At 39.7% G+C, this 19,071-nt stretch overlaps 1 protein-coding gene and 1 non-coding gene across 4 annotated transcripts in view; both read left to right on the forward strand.

Annotated features, from left to right (window-relative positions):
* ANO6 (anoctamin 6) overlaps nt 1-19,071 on the forward strand; it is a 330,625-nt gene that overhangs the window by 144,937 nt on the left and 166,617 nt on the right. The window lies entirely within an intron of this gene.
* LOC120360824 (U1 spliceosomal RNA) lies at nt 8,847-9,008 on the forward strand. The gene has a single exon (XR_005577241.2). It is a non-coding gene; the product is annotated as a U1 spliceosomal RNA (small nuclear RNA).

The following is a 19,071-nucleotide window of genomic DNA, read 5'->3' on the forward strand; positions in this document are numbered from 1 at the left end:
TTTGCTGAAGGAGGAAAAGTGGTTCCAGAAAAGACTATGAGCTATCAGGAACTACTCAGATTGTTCAGATAAAAAGGTTTTGTGTGTGGATGGTTGGTTGGTTGCTTTGAGTTCCTAGTCTGTTTATGGTAGTTTACTCTCTGATCCCCATCACTAATGGTCATATCATTGAGGGGGCAGACAGATGACATGGTCCATGGCCTTTGAGACATATCGTCCAACTATTGGCTCCCTTTACAACTGTCACATTTTTACATAGACTTTACCTTCCCTCACCCACCTCTGTTCCCTTATTACCTACTTCAGGTTTAATCACCTATAAATCTGATTCTAGCCCCAGTCTTCCTTCATAAATATTGATTGAGCAGTCCTTCTATGCTAGTTTCAGGATTAGGTGCTGGGGCAGGTGTTGGGAGACTAAAAATGAGTAAGACATACCCGTGTCTTTCAGGAGAAAAGTTCCTTAGAACCAGAATGTGATATTGTGAAATACATGAAGTATTCTTCCAGTTTCTTGGCATTCAATTCCTAAAGCTTTTGGAATTTTCAAAATGATAAGTGTCTTTTTGTATGCTAATAAGTTGACAGTTGGCTGGTAGCCCCTAGCTTCCTGATGGGGGCTGGTAAGACCAAGGCAGGATTAAAGGGTTGGACTTTCAGCCCCGTCTCCCAAACTGGAGCCAGAACAGTCAGGCTGAAGGTTAATTTGATCACCAGTGGCCAGTGATTTAATCAGTCATGCCTGTGTAATAAAGCCCCCATAAAAACGCAAAAATTCTGTGCGCTGCCCGGGCAAATTAATGGAACCCAAAGAGGATGTTGTTGTGACTCTCAGTGGGTCAGAAATCCAGGCAAAACAACTTGGGTCCTGTGATTGGTATCAGAAGTAGGGGTCAGCCTTGTAGGACTGAGCCCTCAATCTATGAACTCTGAGGCTTTCTGCAGGTGGATAGTATTCAATTTAACTTGATTTAGAGGACACGCAGCTGGTGTCCATTGCTGGAAGACTACCTGCTTGTCATGTGGGGAGAAGTTTTCCCATACCTGGTTGTAAACGTATTCTTTTTTGTGTTGAGAGTGCAGAAGAAGAAACTGAGTTTGGATTTCTCTGCATCATTCAGACAGACATTTGCAATAAAAGGTACATACAAAACCACAGGGAGAGGATGGGAGAGAGCTTCACAGAAGAGATCTTTGGGTCAGATGCTGAAAGACTAGGCAAATGTAGTGCCGAAATGACTGGAGGAGAGTCTGGAGTTCCAAATAGTTGCCTGCAAGGGAAGGCAAGGAGAGGCTATGCCATGAAGGATCTTCCATACACTTTGAGGATTTTGGATTTTACCCTGTACGTGATTTGGAGCTTCTGAAGGATTTTAATGAAAGAGTGATAGGATTGGATTTGCTTTTGGAAAGATCTCCATAATAGCACATTCTAAAGTTGGTTGGGAAGGGAGACAGTAGAGCTAAGCCTTTTTAGTAGTTGGGGTCAGAAATGCCTGCAGCGGTCATAGGAATAGAGAAGAATGGGTCTGAGAGCTTTATGAAACAGGCGGCATCTGTAGGATCTCAGCTGCTGATTGTTTTCAGCAAGCAGAGAGGAGCCCAGGTTGCAGGGGGAGAGAATTTTCTGTTGTTACAACAAGTCTTACAATTTTCCTCTTTGACCATTGTCTCAGACCATTCCTCTTCTTAGTAATTTCAGCCTCACCTTTTTTTCAGTGGCTCCCCGTGATATTATGACACATATGTTTTTGGCCATGGTTCTTGGCTTGTAACTCCTGTAACTCTTGCTATAATGTTGGGGTGCTTTAGGCCTCAGAAAACAGAATCTCCATCTCTGACCTTCTGCCCTATTTTTATCTTTGTCGTTCCAGTTTTAGAAACTAAAAATATAATCTTTCACCACCTTTCTGTGTGAGAACTGCCCGTGAAGAAATTCTCCCATCTACCTTATCTGAATGTAGGCCATAAGACCCCATTTCAAAAGGGGTCCTGCCCCATACCCTGGGAGAAGGAATGCTGCATGGAGATGCCAGAGAAATTTGAACATACAGGCCTTGCTGGGTTTCCCCCTTCACTCTATTAGCATTAAATCATATGCTTTTTGTCCAGTCACTTTTCAGTATGGTTCAGTCAGAACTATCCAATGAGGTCTCCATAAAGGTCCAAGAGAACTGGTTCAGGGAGTTTCTGGATAGCTGAACAGTGGAGGTACCTAGAGGTGGATTGCCCTGGGAGGGCGTGAAAACTCTTGTGCCCCTTCCCCTATTCCTCACTCTGTGCATCTCTTCATCTTTATCTTTTATAATAAACCGGTAAACGGAAGTGTTTCTTTGACTTCCCCAAGCCACTCTGGCAAATTAATGGAACCCAAGGAGGGGGCTGTGGGAATCCCAATTTATAAATAGTCCATCAGAAGCACAGGTAAAATGACCTGGGGCTTGTGATTGGCATTAGAAATAGTGGGGGGCTGCCTTGTGGGACTGAACCCTTAACTGTGGGATCTGATATCGTCTCCAGGTAAATAGTGTCGTAAGTCACTTGGAGGATACCCAGCTAGTATCCACTGCAGAATGTATTGCTTGTTTGTTCTGGGGAGAAATCCTTACATGTTTGGTCAGAACTCCTCTGTGTTGAGTATTGAGTGAGAGAACAGAAAAAACACCTGGTGTTTTTCTACTCACAGACTCCCTCCCCTTGCATGTCTGTCACAAATCCAGAAAGTTGTTAATGATCCTTCTAGCCCTGAGTGCCCACAGTGAATTCTCAGTTATTTTTTGTTCTATGCAGTTAGCATTCATCCCATATTTTGTCTTTGTTGTTCATTATCTTTGCATTTATTATTCCTGCAACTAGAGTTTAAATTTCCTGGTGAATGGCCTAGTTATTTGAGTCTTCTAGAAATCATGCAAAATATCGTAAATGTTGTACATATTCCATTGTTACAATTTTTAAGAGTTGTGTCTCCTTCTCATTCTCCTCTAAAATGTAAGTTCCCTGAAGGTTGGTATCTTGTGTGCTTTGTGTTTAAGCAGGTGGTTGAAGCCAAGCAAATAATTACGGAAAGAATGGATTATTTATTCTTTTAAATAATTTGATTAACATAATGCCCTAGTGGTTTTATGGTCCTGGTAGAACTTTCTTCTTCCGTGGCACTTTGAAATACCCTCAGTCATCTGTTCTAAAAATGCTGAGTGTACGTATTTTACCAGGCACTCTGCTAGGTTCCAGGGTCCCTGTCCTCCAGTACCTCACTATCTGGAAAGGAAACAGGTGAACAGATAATTTCAGTAACTTGTGGTTAATAACCGTAATCAAGATCTGTACCAGGTTCAGTGGTGATACCAAGGAGAAAGCATCTGACCTTGCTTAGGGGAATCCAGGACAGCTCTACCGGGGCAGCGGTGGAGCCAGCTGCCCTGGAGAGATGAGAAGACAGGTGAGGGCATGGGGCTAGGACAAGAAAACCTCCTGAGTTCTCGTAAAGGTCTATCAGAAATTAAACCTTGATACTACGCTGGTCTTATTCAGTATGGCAAAGGGATCATGTTATATACATATCATACACACACATATATATACATATATACACACACACGTATACATTGTATATACATACGTGTGTGTATATGTCCCCTCTACCGACAGCTAAAAAACAAAGCAAACTGTCCTCAAAGTCTCTTTTAGAATAGTCTTGCTGGGGCCGTGGTGGCTCATGCCAGTTGTCCTGGCGCTTGAGGAGGTGAGGCTATGTGTTCGAGGCCAACCTGGGCAACATAACAACCTCTCATTCATTAGAATAGTCTTGCTTCTTTTTTATAAACCTTTTGTTATTTTCGGTTTCAAATCCACAGACATGATTTGTCTTGCACATTCTTTCAAGTCAAATAATTGCTTTCCAAAAGGTTCCCCAGTATCCTCTTAAAATATTTGTATCTGAGACAAACACAGCTCTAAAAGAGTAAGAGTTCCTCTTAAATTGTATTTTGTATTTCAGTTGTATACAGACTCCTCTTTTCTCAAGGGGTTGAAGCAGTCACATATGTTGATTGCTCTACATTTATTATTTTTTTCTTTTTGAAACCTATAAATTTAGACCATATGCTCCTATGAAGACTTCCATCAGTCATATATAATTTTAATTCTGATATCCTTGAAGGGAGATTATAAAGAATTAAGAATCCCACATGGTGGCTCATGCCTGTTATCTCAGCACTTTGGGAGGTCAAGGTGGGAGAATTGCTTGAGCCGAAGAGTTCAAGACCAGCCTGGGCAACATACCAAGATCCTGTCTCTACAAAAACTGCAAAAATAAGTTGGGCGTGGCGCATACTTGTGGTGCCAGCTGCTTGGGAGGCTGAGGTGGAAGATTTGATTGAACCCAGGAGGTCGAGGCTCCAGTGTGCTATCATTGTACCACTGCACTCCAGCCTGGACAACAGAGTGAGACCCTGTCTCAAAAAAAAAAAAAAAAAAAAAAAAAGAATCCCACAATTTGGCCTTAAATTCAAGGATGGTATTGATCTCTTAGTGATATCTGTAGCAAATGATTAAAATTTTATATTTTAATAAGTTTCCACTCTAATCCTTTAGATTTTCTTCTGTTATGCTTTACTCAGTTTGTGTTTTGTATTTTAGCTGTACCTCTTAACCAAAAACACTCATCTTGAAGGAAGATTCTCTTATTCATCTTGTATCTCACAGCCTGACTATCATAATGGTTTTTCACATAGTAGATGCTCAGCAAAACATATGTTTTGGGACATTTTTAGATTATAATGGAAGCTTTGCATGCCATATGATTTAAGCTGCCTGATTATAATGCATTCAGGGCTGGGTCTGTGCAAGAATGGCCAATTTTAGAACAGAAAATATTTCCAATTACGTTTAGCCAAGGAAATGTACCACTTGACTGATTGGTAAATCATATGTAAAGATACAGATTGAGGGAATTTTATTCAGCTAAGTGATTGTCTTATGACATTTTTTTTTTCTTTTTCTTTAGTTTTGTCTTTTGGGCATTGCAATTAAAATTAATTAGCATCCGTCCCCAAAATCAGACAGTTTGAAGAATACTAGATGAGTATGTCAACAATAGAATATTTTGGACATGGACCAAAGAGCAATTCAAATAGTGTTCAGCCAAAACACATCAGATGGAATGCTTGCATAGAAGACAAGTTGAAGGGTTAATAGGCAACTTTCTCTGCCATAGTAATTATTATTGCCCTGGCTACATGTTTGAATACTAATGGAAGGATCTTGCTGCAGTAAGTTATTCAGCAGCCAGAAGTACAAATGAAAGAAAATATATTCTTTTGTGAAGTCCAGATGTTGCTTTTATATTTAATGCTTTCATAATAGGATTTTGGAATTCTATTTCCCACATTATTTTAAAATACAAATACTTGAAATTGAAAAAAAAAAGTGGGGGGACATTGGCACTGAAAGTTCTCTTTTCTAATATTTATTATAACTTTGGCAGAACTTTAGCCTTAGGTCAAAGTCATGCAAATAGATGTTATTCTACAGAGTACAATTATGCAAATTACAGGGTTGTTTTCAAAGCTTGTTTTATCTAAACTAAGATTTTGTTTATAATTGAATTTTTCATGATTTCTCTCTAGACAGTGTATCTAGATGTTTGAAAAATCTTTGGCTTTGCACAGACAAAATGATGGCTGCTAAAGTTTTCTTATGATATCACATAGACACAGTCTTATACATGCTTCTTTTTTTCCTGTTTTGTACTAAATTTTTAAGAAAAACATATTTCCCACTAAATTCTAAAAAAGATACATTTTCTTTGCATATGAAACTCAGATCCTTAATATTATTTTTAAAGTTTTATAATTTATATTATGATTTAAAGTAATGACATTGTTTCATTTTATTAAACAAGCTATGAATGCCTAAATTGTTTAAAACATATTCTTTCTTTAAAAAATTAACAAAAATCATTTTCTTACCTTTTTTTTTTTTGAAGACAGAGTCTTGCTCTGTTGCCCAGGCTGGAGTGCAGTGGCATGATCTCAGCTCACTGCAACCTCTGCTTCCTGGGTTTAAGCTATTCTCCTGCCTCAGCCTCCCGAATAACTGGAATTACAGGTACACACCACTATACTCCGCTAATTTTTTGTATTTTTAGTAGAGTTAAGGTTTTACCATGTTGGCCAGGCTGGTCTGGAACTCCTGACCTCAAGTGATCCATCTGCCTTGACCTCCTAAAGTGATACCCATAGTAAAAAAAAAAGTTTACTAATCTTAAATGCTGCTTAGGAAGAAAGAAAAGTAAAATTGTAAGGAAGAAAGATGAGCTCTTAAAAGTAATTAGCTACTGTTGATGTAGAGCAGTAAGGAGCAAAGAGGAAAGTCTTACGGTCATATGGCCTCAGTTTACCGTCACGTAGCACCTTGTCCCACGTCCCCTAAAATTGATTGCAGGAGGCAAGCTTCTCAGCCTCTCTGAGCCTGTATCTTAAGTCTTGTGTGGTTGCTGAGAGGATGCAAGGTGATATTCATGGAACTGGGCAGGGACCCTTTTCACTTAGACAATTATGAGTGGCAGTTTGGCAGTTACATTATCACCCTATAATAATTTTTTTTTTTTTTTTTTTTTTTTTTAAGAAAAAGCAGTCATGGAAACTGCTGTTCTTCTCCTCACTAAGTCCTTTCCACTCAAACATTGCTGTCTATTTTTGTGGCTCTCTATCATGTTATGCATGTAGGAACTGCTCAATAATGATATTATGCCTGTAGGAACTGCTCAGCAAGTGTAAGTGTCAGGCTAAGGGTAATCATGACAGTGGCTGTGCTGCAGACGCATGCATTTAAAGATAAAGGTTGAAGAATAGCGTGTGATTTCTGCAAACGGCAAAGAGATAATTATTGTGTGTGTTTTTTCCTCTTACAGATCTTTGGGCAGACTGACAATATTCCCCTGATTCTAGGAAACCGATTTCAGGGGGAGCCCCTTTCAGGGAATCTTAGCAAAAGATCCTAGGGGCTGACACATAGTGGCTCCCAATAAATGGCTCATGAATGTAGGGATTATAGTTTCATCAGTGGTCCCTGTGGCCTATCCTATTCTCTCGGGTTTTGTTTTTGTTTTTTTAAGACACGGTCTCTTTCTGTTGCCAGGGCTGAAGTGCAGTGGCACGATCATGGCTCACTGTAGCATAGACTCCCAGGTGCAAGTGATCCTCTTACCTCAGCCTCCTGAGTAGCTAGGACCACAGGCTTGTACCACCAGGCCTGCCTTTTTGTTTGCTTGTTTGATAGAGATTAGTCTCACTGTGTTGCCCAGCTGGTCCCAAACTCTTGGGCTCAAGCAATCCTCTCACCTCAGGCTCTCAAAGTTCTGGGGTTACAGGTGTGAGCGACTGCACCTGCACAAGCAGTTCTAATTAAAGTATGCATGCTGCTTTTTTTGTGTCATCGTATAGTTGTGTACGCAAAAGGTGTGGAAGGAAATGTTTAAGAAGTTACCAGCATTTATTATAATTTGAGTCTTTAGAATATCACAGGAGAACACAGGAGAGGAAGATTAATGGTGGGATTCTCAGTGGTTAGAGTTCTACGTAATTCCGTCCTTAGGACTAGAGATGTGGAAATAAGGAGGAATCTTTCAGAGCTCACTGTTGGGTAGTGGGAGAGCAGTGTTTGGTGGAGACAGGGCACTCAGGCAGCAACTGAGGGGAAGGATCTTGACCTCCTGTTTAAAACCTGTTGACCTCTTCATCTTTCCCACTCACTTTCCACCTTGCTCATTTTCAGCCATTGTGTATACAGGCAGCATCAGTTTCTGCCCCTCATTTCTCTAAGAATCTTAGAAAATTGGAGATTATCTTGGGTCTCTGAGAGAGGCACTTCTCAGCCACCCTGATATCCCTGCACACTCTCAGGGCTATGATAATGCTGTGGGAATCTATAGCCACTCAGATGTGGAGGGGAGAATGAGAGACCAGGCCATGTGCTGGAGCAGATCACCCTCCTCCCCGACCCCCCAGCTAAGTGTGGGTATTAGAGATGAGGTGAAGGTGATCTTTCTCAGGGTCTGGGATTTGAAGGTGAAAACCCGAATTTGATTATAAGTACTTACTCTGGAGATTTGGGATACTCTTCTCTGTGGTGAAAGATTATATGCCATCTGTTTCAGATATAGATAGCCTCACCTTAATTTGGCCAAGGAATTGGACAGGTACTCTGCTGTACTGTGGCGAGACTATGGTGAGGACGAAATGGGCCGCCATGCTAGCTGGTGATCCTTTATTTTTGGGAGACGGAGTTTCACTCTTGTTACCCAGGCTGGAGTGCAATGGCACGATCTCGGCTCACTGCAGCCCCCGCCTCCTGGGTTCAGGCAATTCTCCTGCCTCAGCCTCCTGAGTAGCTAGGATTACAGGCACTGCCCAGCTAATTTTTGAATTTTTAGTAGAGATGGGGTTTCACCATGTTGACCAGGATGGTCTCGATCTCTTGACCTCGTGATCCACCCGCCTCGGCCTCCCAAAGTGCTGGGATTACAAGCTTGCGCCACTGCGCCCGGCCGCTGGTGATCCTTTTAATGTTCCCATGTCAGCTTATTTTCTTATTCTTGGGCTGCCTATCACTCTCAGTTTTATTTTTATGTTTGTTTTTAAATTCTACCTCTGTCTTACTATTTTCATCAGACAGCTTAGCCTGGCTCTGCACAGAGATGGAGACTTGCTACTACTTAAACTTTACTTTTAGACCGATGTGAATTCAAATTCTGGCCTAGACATTCATCAGCCATGTGACCCTGAATGATTAACACAACTTACCCCTCCTCTGTAAGATGGAACTAGTATTAGAACCTACTTCACATACTTACCTGGCAGGGGAGATACCATGATCACGAAGGTGATTTTCCTAGGGCAAGGCTTATCCATTGCACTCCGGATGTGTTGACCTCTGCAATTTCCCCAATGTGGGAAACTCGACTGCATAATTTGTGGTAGTGGGGACTGAGTTCACGCTCTCCCCTGGTCTCTTTATTAAAAACAAACAAACAAACAAAAACAAAAAACTACTTCATACGAAACGGTTTTATCAAATGAAGAATGCCATTTAAAAATCTTACTTTGCAGGGTGGTGGTACCTGATACACTAAAAGCCTTCCATAGTTATAAGGTAATGTTATCAACATTATGGGGAGCTGGTTTTACCTAAGTCTTAACTCAGGCATACCTCTTTTGTTTTTTATTAGAGATTTTGCCTTTCTCTGAAGGCTGTTCTTTCCATTCATACAGCTCATTGCCACTTTTTGTCTTTTCCATTAAACTGGGAGTATCTTGAGGAGAACTTTCACCTCAGTGAGCAGCTTAGTGCCTGATGCGTAGTAGGCAATCTGTAAGTTTTTGTTGCATAAATGGGTAAATGAATGAGATTATTGAAGAGATATGTGAGATGACTGAAAATAACCTGGTCTTGAGCAGCTTCTTATAACTTTGGGGCCTTGGTTTTCATATCAGAAAAATGTAAGGATAATACAGAACAGGTACTGTTCCTCTACTGGATTGCTATCAATATATGTAAAATATGAGGGATGGTTCCTTGCACAGTCATTGTAAAACATCTAAGCAGAGAAATATAAGTGAGGTCATTTAAATAAAATCATTTTCCAGTAGATACAGTTCACAACAGAATTGTATCATTTTGAATATATAATTTTAGTATGAAAGGTAAGGTTCATAATGGAATATCAGATGACATTTTGATAGCCTTTCTACTAAAGAAAATAAGAAATAAGAGCATTTCTAAATTTAGCAAATTTAAGATTTTAAAGTATCTTGTATTAAGGGCTAAAGAATAGTGTTCTTAATATTGATCACATGAATTTTTAATAAAGGAATATTTGTAGTTTTTACTTATTTCAATGGTTATTTTAAAAGGAAAAATTCTAGGCTGGGTGCGGTGTCTTAGCTTACAACTGTAGTCCCACGGGAGTTTTAAGACCAGCCTGGGCAACATGGCAAAACCCTGTCTTGACAAAAACATACAAAAATTAGCCAAGAGTGACAGTGCATGCCTGTAGTCCCAGCTACTTGGGGAGTTGAGGTGGGAGGACTGCTTGAGCCCAGGAGGCGGAGGTTGCAGTTAGCCAAGATTGCACCACTGCTCTCCAGCCTGGGTCACAAAACAAGACTGTGTCTCAAAAAAGAAGGAAAAAATTCTAAAATGTTTAATTTTCTTACAAGACTAGAATTTGTATTCATTGAGTATTGTTAAAGTTTGATGTCAAATATAACTTGTTAGATGAATATAATGACAAAAAGAACACACCAATTGTTACCCTGGTAGTTTGAGTCATTTTGAATTTACTAATATAAAAAAAAGAAATAATCCCTATTTAATTTGCAAAATAGATACAGGAGTTAATGCTTGTTATTTTGTATGCTTGAAAGTTGGGAGTGACTCAGCCTATAACCAAATGTTAAAACTTAAACACTGGCAGGCCACCTTCAGCATTATCAGACCTAAGAAAAGTTTAGACATTCCATTTCATTTGGATGAGTGAGAGCAAAATGAAAGGAAGAAGGCTGTTTTTATCACCAAATAAAGTAGAGTTTAAGATTATTTGCTTTATATTTAAGCCTTTCATAGGAGTTACTTTTTCTATGAAAGGCAAAATTTCATCTTACTGCATTTAGAATTGCAATTCTTACTGTCCACTGGATTTCAGACTGTTCCTGTTCTCTATCCGAAGATTGCCAGGCCATTTCATATTTTCTGCCTCCATTTAAATTTAAATGGTACTTACTGCCCACTGGGCACATGCTTCTATAACAGGCATATCACAGCCTACAAATCATAGAGGAGACACGAACATTTCCAAACAGGCCTTTTATCTGCTCTAAGGGTAAGCAAACACCGTAAAAGGCTTTTGAGCCATGGAGTAATCATGGTTTTCCTGAGAGTTACAGTTGCCTTTGCTGTGGCTAGTGGCCTGTTTTATACTTCAAAATACTTATTTTGAAGAGTTCAGTCGCTATCTTGACTAAATTATTTGGCAAAGAAAAAAAATCCTCTGAAAGCTGACTGTAATTTGCTAGCAATGAGTCAGCTTCGGAAGTCAGGCCCACTACTTTTTGAAAAAGTCATGTGCATAGAGATTTCATTTAGCTTAGAGCACTGTATTTATCTTGTCTCACAATCTTTACTATTTGAGTAAATACATGTGGTATATTTAAAGTGTAGAGATAAAAAAGCAAATAGATCCCATCTTCACTGGAGCTTATATTCTAATAAGTGGTAAAATAAAAACTAAAAATGTACATAGAAATGCTTTCATTTACCTGATAATCTGTTCAGCACCTTCTGTGTGCCAGGTATTGTGCTAGGTACTAGAAATGGAACAACAAACGAGACTGAAGTGGCCCCTTCTCTCAAAGTAGGTGGCCTGGCAGGGAAGACAGACATACCAACAGCATACCAGCAGATTATATTTAAAGATTGTGAAAAAAGAGACTGAACCAGGATAGCTGAGAACAGAACTTGGGCCTATCCATAACTAGTTCAAGGGCGTGGGCTCTCACTGGGAGATGGCTGACAAGTGCACCTGTTATTCTTATCATTCTAAAAATAACTTGGCCCTAGATTATCAACTCTTTGCAAAACAGGTCTATGAGAAGGCTCAAAATGTACGTTAGATTAATGTGTAAAATACCACAAATGCTTTCAGGCTCACAAGTCCAGTTGTACTCAGGGAATTCACCATGCGGAGGTTTTGTTTATATTGATTTCTACAGTTGTTAATGTACCTTGCAAAGTAGTACTGTTGCTCGTGGTTCTAATGCCCCTTTGTTCCTTGCTGAAATAATAGCCCTGGGTTGGAAGGCAACAAAACTTAGTCAGTCACCTTCATTCTTTCTTTGCATTTCAGTTTAGCACAATTATCTTCCTTCCTTGTGCTAAAGGAGAAGCCATGGAAAGCTTAGACCTCAGCAATTCTGTGTAGCTTCCCAGAGTTTTCAAAGGAGGAGGAAAGAGAGGGAGCAAGTACATCGGTTCCCTGCACTTCGCCTTTTCTTTTCAAGGAAGCGAGAGGCAGGGAGCTAGAAGAGAAGGAGCCTCTGGATTCTCAGCCGGAAATGGCTCTCCAGACTTCCTGCTCTGCTGGCTGAGGGATGTGACTCATTCCTGTCTGGAGGAAGACTTTAACCTGACTTCGACTGAGAGTCACAACCAAACACCTAGGGCATGAATCAGAATTTGTAAGGGTGGAAAATACCTACCAATGAGTCTGATATGCTTCTCTCAAGATTTGTTACCCTTGAAAAATCCTAATATTAGAGACTCATGCTGGGGAATTCCTTCCCTGTGAATAGCCAAAGCACCCTAATAATAGAGTGATAAGGAAAATGCAGATTAAAGCTTGCTTTGTTTTCAGTTCATAGGGCAAGAAGAAATTCTGTTCTCATTTGCTTTTAAATAGTCTTACTTTTTTTAATGTAAGGATCTTTCATACATGACTGAAATCTAGCAGGTAATATGCCTGTATTATTAAATTGTTATATCTGATACCTCTAATTTCTTCCAAGTTGGGAATATTTTCTGTATAAATGCCATTGAGATCAAGTATAAGAAATACTACCGTTATTTTTTGCCGTGTTCTTGTCTGAACCGTCTATTCGTAGTACTGCTTATTTAGTCTAGTGATATTTTTGGTTAACATTGTAAAAGCATATCTTACATACAGTAAAATGTAGTTAACTGATCAGTTTAAGTTATGACAGTTGTATAACCACCACCCAAAACAAGAGATGGAAGACATTTCCATCACCGTTGTACACCCCTCATGTCAACCTCCCTCCCCATGGTCCCTGTAAACACTTAAAGACTTTCTCCGTAAGCTGATTTTGCCCATTCTTGAACTTTGTTCTAAAGAAATCATGTAGAATGCAGTCTTTTGTGCCTGGCTTCATTTAGCACAGTATATTTGGGGATTCATCTATGTCATAGGTATCAGTAGTAATCCAGTATATTGGAACTGTAAGAATATCTGGAAAAAGCATTTTGAATTAAACCTTGAAGTATTACATTTCCGATAGGTAGCAAACTAACAATCCTTAACCTTCTAATTCTGTTTTTACTTTAAAGTCAAGTAGCTTTTGTTCTTAGTTATTTTTGTAATCTCTTTAAGCAGCTCACATAATGCCTTGCCTATTATAGGAAATTAGCAAATGTTTTCTTAAGTTGGAAGAGAATGTGTGAGGAAAATTCACTCCTATCTCATTGTAGAGAAATTCAGATTTTAATTGCTGCCGTGATTGTGAAACTGAACTGTACATTCATTCTGAGGATTGTTCCACTGATGAGTTTACCGATGAGTGTGACATTGATTCAGAGGGAACTGTTTGCAGACTCTCCCAGTGTATAAAGAGTTCATATGTAATAATTTATTTCTCCAAAAGGTCACCTTTTTTCTGATTTCTTTTTAAACTGTTAAAAATATTATAAACAGATATTGTTAGCCTCATTTGGTAACTGAAAGAGCTCTGAGAACGGAAAAACTAGAGTGACCTATCCAGATGAAGGAGCAGTTCAGTGTTGGTGCAGGATATTAGATTGCAAAATATTTGTGCAGGCACATGTTCCAAGTTCCCAGGGAAGTTACTGACACTGATGTTGGTTTCTTTTAAGAATGACTCATGATTTCTTGAACCTAGTTTCCGCTCTTAGTCATTTTTCCTGACTGGGTTAAAGCAGGCTTTGGGCTCTCCATTGGATTCCAGCCTTGACAGACCCTCCCACTCCCACCTCTGGGCTCTTTATTCCCACTTCCTAGCTCAGCCACATTCCAGTCTCTGGAACCAATTCTGACTCCAAGCAGGCCAGATGAAGCAATTCAGCATTTACAATTTATCGGTCTAGCAGTAGTAGCCTTTCAGTTGTAATAATTTGGCTTGTCCTTTTCTCCTTAGTTATTCAAACTCCTTTCTTAGAAACATGACTAGGAACTCAGTCTTTTTAGTTCTTTGGATTCCCTGTTGCCCTTGACAGTGTTTCCTAATCACCCTCTTGCCCTGGAAATAAAGTCCTTCTCCAGTGTGGTGCTACTTCTCCTTCCCGTAGCAGACTCTGGTGGTGGCCTGTTTGTGCCAGCAGATTTAGCAACAAGAGCTGTACTTTTTTCTGTTCCCTTCTTTAGCTGTCATACTGGTGGTACCTTAAATCAGCCCTAAATTGTGATCAAAGTGGTGTGTTTTCACAAGACTTCGTTAGTCATGTTGTGCTGGCTGTTCCAAGTACTGCTGTGAATAAGAGTGGGGTACAGTTTCCTGCAATAAGAGATAGGAGGCTTAACTTCAGCCTGGCACCTACAAAAGATCAAGTGTTTACTGCAAGGTAGGAAAGCCACCTCCTGAGCATAATAGAAATCCAGGCCTGGCAGGAAACAATTCTGTTCAAAAGCAGCTCCCCAGGGCTGAGGAGTGACCTAGTTGAGTGGCATCATATCCGGCAAGAGCTAGCAAGGAGAGCTGATTTCTTGGGGTTGTGCTGTCATTTAACTCCAGCACCTGTGGCTTTTGAGCACACTGCTTGTTCTTCAGTATGGAAAATGCATATTTTCTCAGTCTTGTGCAAATACAGTTTCAAGAAAGTCCCCTAGTCAAAAATTTCAGTATTTGAAAATGTACCAGGAATCCACAAAGTTGACAACCACTCGTGGCTTTTTCCTTCACTCCCTCACACTGATGGTATTCCTAAACTAGCATGCCTGTCTCTACATTTCCGGGTGACTGTGTCCTCCCAGGTGGCCTTTCTCTGGCTGGGAGCTGAGTTTGTTCTAGGCATTTAATCCACCCTTGGGGCAGATCCTTCCAGGCAGCCTCCATTGTTCCCTCCTGGATCCAGAGTAGGCCAGGCTGACGGTCTTTGAAAGTGAAAGAGGCTATATGTAAAGTGGAGAAGGGTCCTCTCTGCCTCAGGAGAGGGAAATTAGTTAGAGGCACATGTACGAGCAAAAGAGCCCTAATCCTGTTGTGATATGACAGAAATTAGAAGACATCTGACTCAAATTTTAATTTTTAAAAAGTGATAAATTCTGTGAAGAGGTAAACTGTAGATTTATTGTCAAACTAATGCTAGAGCTACTGTGTGTGCTACTGTCAATTGTTAATTTTTATGAACTCTCATATAAAGTTCAAAATGGATTGAGAAAAGTTCCCCTCTGAGTGTTGTTTTTTTATAGATAAAGTAGAAAAACTTACAATTTTTCACATACCTCTGGGGGAAAAAAGGCAGTCCTGACACTGACTTTTAATCTGCAACTGGCATAGAAAAGTATTCAGTAATTAATATTTTGCAAACATGTAGAGAAAATCTATCATCTGTAATTTCTGCTGTAACCCTGCCTACTTGTTACTTTATTTTCTATAAGTAATGAGAGATTATGTGGGTAATAAGATAATAATTGTGCCCAGGCAAATGGCTCACACCTGTGATCGGAGCACTTTGGGAGACTGAGGTGGGAGGATTGCTTGAGCCTAGCCAGGTTCAAGACCAGCCTGGGCAAAATAGTGAGACCTCATGTCTACTAAAAATAAAGAGAAATTAGCCACTGGAGTGACGTGCCCCTGTAGTCTCAGCCACTCAGGCAGCTAAGGCAGAGGATCGTTTGAGCCTAGGAGGTGGAGGCTGCAGTAAACCATGATTGTGCTACTGCACTCCAGCCTGGGCTAACAGAGTGAGACCCTCTTTTAAACAAAAGTAATTGTGATAAATTGTTTCGTAGCTTTTTGAAGGCTGAACTTATTTAGGAGTCACCTGGGCCATGCATTCTGAACTTGTAAAAGCATCACTTTCTTAGTATTGTCCACCCATGATAACCTGGAGTAAAGCATTTAATTTTTCTGCGTATCTGTTTCCTGACATATAAAGCAGTGATTAAATGTTTTTTTTTCCTTATGAGAGATGTTTTATGAATATTTTTTCTTTTTTTAAGATGCAGTTTCGCGCTTGTCACCCAGGCTGGAGTGCAGTGGCACGATCTCGGCTCACTTGCAACCTCTGCCTCCCAGGTTCAAGTGATTCTCCTGCCTCAGCCTCCCGAGTAGCTGGGATTAGAGGTGCCTACCACCACGCTTGGCTAATTTTTCTATTTTTAGTAGCAGCAGAGTTTTGCCATGTTGGCCTGGCTGGTCTCGAACTCCTGACCTCAGGTGATCCACCTGCCTTGGCCTCCCAAAGTGCTGGGATTACAGGCGTGGGCCCACCGCACCCAACCTGAATAAATTTTTAGTGTAATTAATTACTGCAAATTAACAGGAGAGATTCAGGCTTGGTCTAGATTGCCTTCTCATTTATAGCAAGTTGCTTGGTAGTGTGCGGGTTGAGAAAATAAATTGAAACTCTTTTCTCATCGTAGCAGTGTACAAAGGGAAATTATACTAAGGACTGTTTGCCTTGTTTTATAAAAATGATTACAAATAATCAAATATAAATGCTATACAGAGTACCAATAACTTGAATTGTTGAACAAGAAAATACAGTAATAGTCTGAAATCGTATTTGACTTCTGGTAACAAAACAGTGAAAGTTTCTGTTCATGTTCTTATGTTTGTGATTGCCACATTATTTTTATTGTAACTAAAGAAAGATGAGTAAGTGAACGTTTTCCCTGTTTGGGAATCAGGCTTTTAAAGAAGCGTATCCGTTAGGTATCTTTGAGGAGACTTGTGGACGTCTCAGGGATAGTGGATAACCTTTTTGAGAAACTGAACAGGAAGATGCTGATTGTCCCATTACTATTTTTCTTAACTGCCCAAGCAGTGGTTATTACATAGGGATTCTTATTGTGGGAGTCTGTGGACCTACATGGGTGGGCCTGGAGGGAGGGGGGGTTCTTGAATTCTCTCAACTATATAGGAAATACGTTTATTTACATCCTCAGCTCTCTGGTGAGAGGAATCTGTAGTTTTAATCAGATTCTTAAGGGGATCCTTGATCCAAAAGGGGATTGGATTGTCAGTTCTGTAAAACTGGGATAATTATGGTACAGAAATCATGAGTCACAATTTGTTAACTGCCTGGTGCCATAGAAATCTTGGCCAACATTTTTGAAACTGAAAGTCTCCATTTTCCTGTGCTGTCATCATCGGCTCCCATATTGAGGTTTCATAAGGTTTGCCTGCTTTAAAATAGGTATACTACAATGGATTCCCTTAGGTAGTTGTATTGGGGGCAAGACAAAAGAAGGAATAGAGAGTGTGTGCATGTTTAAACATTTCTTGACTTTTGACTTTCTGTTAATCTTTGGTCATAGTGGGGATGGAGAGCTTACATCAAATGACCTGAACAATAAAAAGAATTTATTAATGCAGTAACAGAAAGGTTCAGTGGTACCCTTAGCTTCAAGAGCCAGTGTTGCTCTCAGGAACCCCTTAACTTCAGCTCTCCCCTTGCAGTAGAGTGGCAGTGGTAGTTTCTCAGCAAAGAACTGCCCCACTCGGCCCCCAGAAGAAAAAGTTCTAGTAGCTTCTCTTCCCTAGAAATCTCAGCAAATGACTCTGATGGAATTATGTATGTGCCAGTTTCTGAAACCACCACCCTGTGGACTGAAGTTCCCTGGTATGCTGGTCAGCACTAGCTGGTAGTGGAGTTCTGTAAGCCACATAAATGAAAATGGATAATGGGTACATTTCTTTTAAATTTTTGCATTATTTTCTTCTAAAGTACTAAATCTGGTAGGAAATCAGCTAATTCTGTGATTTTTTAGTATGAATAATGTTTTTTTCTTAATATAAAAATTGGAGGCATAAGACATTTTCTATCTTAAAAAACAAAATATGAGCCCAGTGCAGTGGTTCACGCCGGTAATACTAGCACTCTGGGAGGCCGAGGTGGACGGATCATGAGGTCAGGAGATCGAGACCATCCTGGCTAGAATGGTGAAACCTTGTCTCTGCTAAAAATACAAAAAAAATTAGCCGGATGTGGTAGCAGGCGCCTGTTGTCCCAGCTACTGGAGAGACTGAGGCAGGAGAATCGCTTGAACCTGGGAGGCGGACGTTATGATTAGCTGAGATCATGCCATTACATTCCGGCCTGGGCAACAAGAGCAAAACACTGTCTTAAAAAAAAAAAAAAAAAAGGAAAAAACTGATTTTTTTTTTTTTTTTTTTTTTGAGAACTTCAGTAGACTCTCTTCTTTCTTGGATTAGTGGTATCCATGGCTCTTTATAGAAAATGTATTTCCTTGCCTGAATCTGCCTTTTCACTGTTTTACTGGCATTTTTTCCATTTATGTCCAGTACAAAGCAGTAGAAAAGGCTTATTTTCTGATATTAGAATGCTTGAATTAAAATCATTACTCCACTACTTACTGGTTGTACAATCTTAATTGTTGAAGCTCTTCAAGCCTTTGTTTTTCTCATTGTAAAGTTAAAATGCGGTAATGCACTAAAGGGCTTGGTACATGCGTGGTGTTAGTTGCTATTTATAGTAGTCAAATAATGCAAATCTCATGATTTCAAGTAAAATTATTGTAATATGTAAAATAACTTAATTACAGGCATTCGTGAATGGTCCCATGACTAATTACTATGCCTATAGAATGAATCCGTTAATTGTAATTTTGCATAGACTCTCTTGGGTGGGATTCCACACGTTAGATTGACATTTTAGTAAAAAAAAAAAAACCCCAAGAACATTATTAAGTTGACGGAGATAGCATATGGTACATTAATATTACTAATAACCATTACTTGTGTTACTGAATTAGATTCTCAAACTGTCAAGAGAGAAATTAGCTTAAAGCACTGAATTGCGAAGTCTGCCTCGGTGTAAGTACACAGTACGTCTTTAATTGATTTTATTCCTCTGGTGTCTTTATTCCGTTTATACTGGGGCTCACTTTTCATAATATTATGATAGGAATGAATAAAAATGAATATATTCATTTACCTTCTATGGTAAATAGTTCTGATTAGAATCATTCATCAGCCACACTTTGGAGCCAATGAGTAAAGACTGAAACTTGGTGAAAGTTTATTTTGTGGTTTTTGGTTTTCTTGCACTTCCCAGTGTAATCCTTTTTGAGTTCTT

Source organism: Saimiri boliviensis, chromosome 7, assembly GCF_048565385.1.
Source record: "Saimiri boliviensis isolate mSaiBol1 chromosome 7, mSaiBol1.pri, whole genome shotgun sequence".
NCBI classification, from domain to species: Eukaryota; Metazoa; Chordata; class Mammalia; order Primates; family Cebidae; genus Saimiri; species Saimiri boliviensis.